We start from the raw sequence: 5,187 nt of genomic DNA, 5'->3' as shown, positions 1-5,187 counted from the left end.
TATATATCAATTTATTTATGTACATCTAATTGTGGACAACTAGTTGTAGGTTACTAACGAGGACAGCTGACTTAATAAACTTAAAACAATAAAACGTATTAAAAATGTTGTAAATATATTTTGAACATACTTTGATATATATGTACATATTTGTTATAGGTTCGTGAATCGACTAGTGGCCAAGTCTTACTTCTCGACGAAGTAAAAATCTGTGAAAGTGAGTTATAGTCCCACTTTTAAAATCTAATATTTTGGGATGAGAATACATGCAGTTTTATAAAATGTTTTACGAAATAGACACAAGTAATTGAAACTACATTATATGAGTGAATGATCGAAACCGAATATGCCCCTTTTGCTTGGTAACCTAAGAATTATTAAACCGATCTACTAATTGACGCGAATCCTAAAGATAGATCTATTGGGCCTAACGAACCCCATCCAAAGTACCAGATGCTTTAGTACTTCGAATTCGTTTTTATCATGTCCGAAGGATTTCCTGGAATGATAGGGGATATTCTTATATGCATCTTGTTAATGTCGGTTACCAGGTGTTCACCATATGAATGAATTTTATCTCTATGTATGGGATGTATATTGAAATATCAAATCTTGTGGTCTATTATTATGATTTGATAATATATAGGTTAAACCTATAACTCACCAATATTTTTGTTGACGTTTTAAGCATGTTTATTCTCAGGTGATTATTAAGAACTTCCGCTGTTGCATACTAAAATAAAGACAAGATTTGGAGTCTATGCTTGCATGATATTATGTAAAAACTGCAATCAAGAAACTTATTTTTGATGTAATATATTCTTATTATAAACCATTATGTAATGGTCGTGTGTAAACGGTATATTTTAGATTATCATTATTTAATAATCTACGTAATGCTTTTTAAACCTTTATCGATAAAATAAAGGTTATGGTTGTTTTAAAAATGAATGCAGTCTTTGAAAAACGTCTCATATAGAGGTCAAAACCTCGTGACGAAATCAATTAATATGGAACGTTTATAATCAATATGAACGGGACATTTCATAACATACCCTTATTATTATTAAATTAAAATTAAAATTATAATATATATATATATATATATATATATATATATATATATATATATATATATATATATATATATATATTACAGAGAGATAGAGAGGATAGATGGATATTTAGTTGCAATTGTTCTATTTACAAGAGATATTCGTTTAAATAATAAAAGGTGAAGACAAAAGACAGATTCGACGAGTTGAAGACACAAACGACCAAAAAGCTCAAAAGTACAAAAGACAATCAAAAAGGTTCCAATTATTGATAAGAAACGTCTCGAAATCACAAGAGTACAAGATATTAAATTGTACGCGAGGACGTTCGAAAATCCGGAACCGGGACCAGAGTCAACTCTTAACGCTCGACGCAACGGACTAAAAATTACAAGTTAACTATGTATATAAATATAATATAATATATAATTAATTATATTAATTATATATATAATATATATATATTATTAAAACCATCGGCAGCCAGAAACTCCAAGGGTGTGAAATGAAAATACCTCTCCGCGACTCGCGGAGTTTTAAGGCCATTTTGCCGCGAGTCGCGGAGCCCCAAATTTCACTTCTGGCTATAAAGCCAACCGAATTCTTACTTGATGTCAAAGCAGAGGGGTATAAAATACTATTAAATTTTATTAGAAAATACTATTAAATACGATACAATTTTACACAAGATATTTATTTATTTATAGAATGGATATACTTAAACCTTGCTACAACACTTATAGGCAGTGTACCTAATCGTACAGTAGTGTAGTTTTTAGTAAGTCCGGTTCGTTCCACAGGGAAATCTTTAAACAAAGCTCAACGCTATATTAGTTTACTTTTATAAAAATACAAATATATATATAAGTGATATTATTATTATAAAGGGGGGTTTTTACCGTTTAATGACCGGTTTGTCGATTTTAAAACTTTAGTCGCAGTTAAAACCTAATGTAAAATATAAAATACAAGACTTAAATTAAAGCGTAAAGTAAATAACGATAATGAAATTGCGAATAATAAAAATGCGATAAAATTAAATTGCGATAATTAAAAAGTACGATAATTAAAAGTGCGATAAAATAAAATAACAATAAATAAAAGTGCGATAATTAGAAGTGCAATTAAATATAAAATAAAGGAAATTAAATATGATATAAAAGAATTATGCTTATTTAAACTTCCGTAATCATGATGTTTGACGTGTTGATTTTAGTTTTATGCCCATGGGTTAATTGTCCTTTGTCCTGGATTATTCAATATGTCCGTCTGGTTTTTGTCCATAACAGTCCATCAGTCATAAATATAAATTGCAAGTGTCCTTGTCAAATTATTATTATACCCGAAGATAAATATTCCAACTAATTGGGGATTCGAATTGTAACAAGGTTTTAATACTTTGTTTAATGAATACACCAGGTTATCGACTGCGTGTAAACCAAGGTTTTACTACTTTGTTAACAATTACACCAATTACCCTTGAATGTAATTTCACCCCTGTTTTAATTATTCTAGTGGCTATTAATCCATTCCCGTGTCCGGTTAAATGAACGATTATTCGTACATATAAATACCCCGCCCATCGTGTCCGATCGAGTGTATATGGTAATTTATAGGGACGCCCAATTGTAAATCTTTATATTAACATTAACAAACTTTCATTTAGTTAAACAAATATAAAGCCCATTAATAGCCCATAGTCTAGTTTCCACAAGTGTCGTTCTTTTGTCCAAACTACGCTATTAAAGATTAAAAATCAGCTTTTAAGACTGATATTACTCAATCCTAGAGATTGACCTTAAAGATTGAGAATTACAAACTCATGGAATTCAATGATATCTAAACTCGAGCTTGAACGAGAAAATATTTTGATCAAAATTATAAACCGATTTGTTTTCTGAAAACCCTATTTTCAATGCGTTCATTACCATTGAACGTAAAATCCTAGGAATTCACCTGGAATTCATTAGGTCACCTGAACTAAATCGGGTGTCAACCGTAAGAACGGTGGTTGCATAGCATGGTCAAAGACAGGACCTTGTGCCAGACCGAAAAATTATAAGGGTGAGTTTTACTATTGCTCCTACCAAGGATAGTAATTGCGTCCGACACGTTATAAACCATAATCAAAAGCATGTCACGGGACATTGCCTTAACAGTTGCTTGTTCAACGCTTTCCTTTACAACCGGACGGTAGTTTGCCGAAAGGTAATATACGGAACAAGTAAACTGGACGTGTTGCTTTCCAAATACAAGGTTAGCAAGTGGGTGACACAAAACCGCAAGTTTTGAGCTAAAATTTTCAAATCTGAAACCCACCAAACCCACAAAAATATTTTGCAAACACCGGTAAAGGGTTATTCCGGAAAACTTATCTAGGGTAAAAAAAAAACTAGATTTAATTTTCAAAAGATCAAATGTTTTCATAAAGATCCAATTTCCTTAATGGATCTAAATTTTTATAGTCATGTGGGACTGTAAACCATATCGTTACTACCATTGTTTATACCACCGTATAGAAATCACTGATGTACAAAGTGTGAAGAATAAAAAAGTGATTCTAGTATTTCAAGACGATATTGCTTGAGGACAAGCAACGCTCAAGTGTGGGAATATTTGATAATGCTAAAAACGAACATATATTTCATAGCATTATTCCTCAAGAAAGACAAGCTTTTAGTTGCAATTGTTCTATTTACAAGTGATATTCGTTTAAATAATAAAAGGTGAAGACAAAAGACAGATTCGACGATTTGAAGACGCAAACGACCAAAAAGCTCAAAAGAACAAAAGACAATCAAAAAGGTTCCAATTATTGATAAGAAACGTCTCGAAATCACAAGAGTACAAGATTCAAAACGCAAAGTACAAGATATTAAATTGTACGCAAGGACGTTCGAAAAACCGGAACCGGGACCAGAGTCAACTCTTAACGCTCGACGCAACGGACTAAAAATTACAAGTTAACTATGTATATAAATATAATATAATATATAATTAATTATATTAATTATATATATATTATATATATATATTATTAAAACCGTCGGCAGCCAGAAACTCCAAGGGTGTGAAATGAAAATACCTCTCCGCGACTCGCGGAGTTTTAAGGCCATTTTGCCGCGAGTCGCGGAGCCCCAAATTTCACTTCTGGCTATAAAGCCAACCGAATTCTGATCGAATTTTACATCTTTTTTTTCATCTCTCTCTCAATATATACGAGTAATATATATTTATATTTATAATTTATATTTTAATTTTAATTATAATTCTAATAATAAGGGTATGTTAGCGAATGTTGTAAGGGTGTAAGTCGAAATTCTGTCCGTGTAACGCTACGCTATTTTTAATCATTGTAAGTTATGTTCAACCTTTTTATATTAATGTCTCGTAGCTAAGTTATTATTATGCTTGTTTAAAATGAAGTAATCATGATGTTGGGCTAATTACTAAAATTGGGTAATTGGGCTTTGTACCATAATTGGGGTTTGGACAAAAGAACGACACTTGTGGAAACTAGACTATGGGCTATTAATGGGTTTTATATTTGTTTAACTAAATGAAAGTTTGTTAATGTTAATATAAAGATTTACAATTGGGCGTCCCTATAAATTACCATATACACTCGATCGGACACGATGGGCGGGGTATTTATATGTACGAATAATCGTTCATTTAACCGGACACGGGAATGGATTAATAGCCACTAGAATAATTAAAACAGGGGTGAAATTACATTCAAGGGTAATTGGTGTAATTGTTAACAAAGTAGTAAAACCTTGGTTTACACGCAGTCGATAACCTGGTGTATTCATTAAACAAAGTATTAAAACCTTGTTACAATTCGAATCCCCAATTAGTTGGAATATTTATCTTCGGGTATAATAATAATTTGACAAGGACACTTGCAATTTATATTTATGACTGATGGACTGTTATGGACAAAAACCAGACGGACATATTGAATAATCCAGGACAAAGGACAATTAACCCATGGGCATAAAACTAAAATCAACACGTCAAACATCATGATTACTGAAGTTTAAATAAGCATAATTCTTTTATATCATATTTTATTTCCTTTATTTTATATTTAATTGCACTTCTAATTATCGCACTTTTAACGTCGAAT

The sequence above is a fragment of the Rutidosis leptorrhynchoides genome, chromosome 2, assembly GCF_046630445.1.
Source record: "Rutidosis leptorrhynchoides isolate AG116_Rl617_1_P2 chromosome 2, CSIRO_AGI_Rlap_v1, whole genome shotgun sequence".
Taxonomy (NCBI): domain Eukaryota; kingdom Viridiplantae; phylum Streptophyta; class Magnoliopsida; order Asterales; family Asteraceae; genus Rutidosis; species Rutidosis leptorrhynchoides.
Note: the sequence above shows the minus strand (reverse complement) of the source record.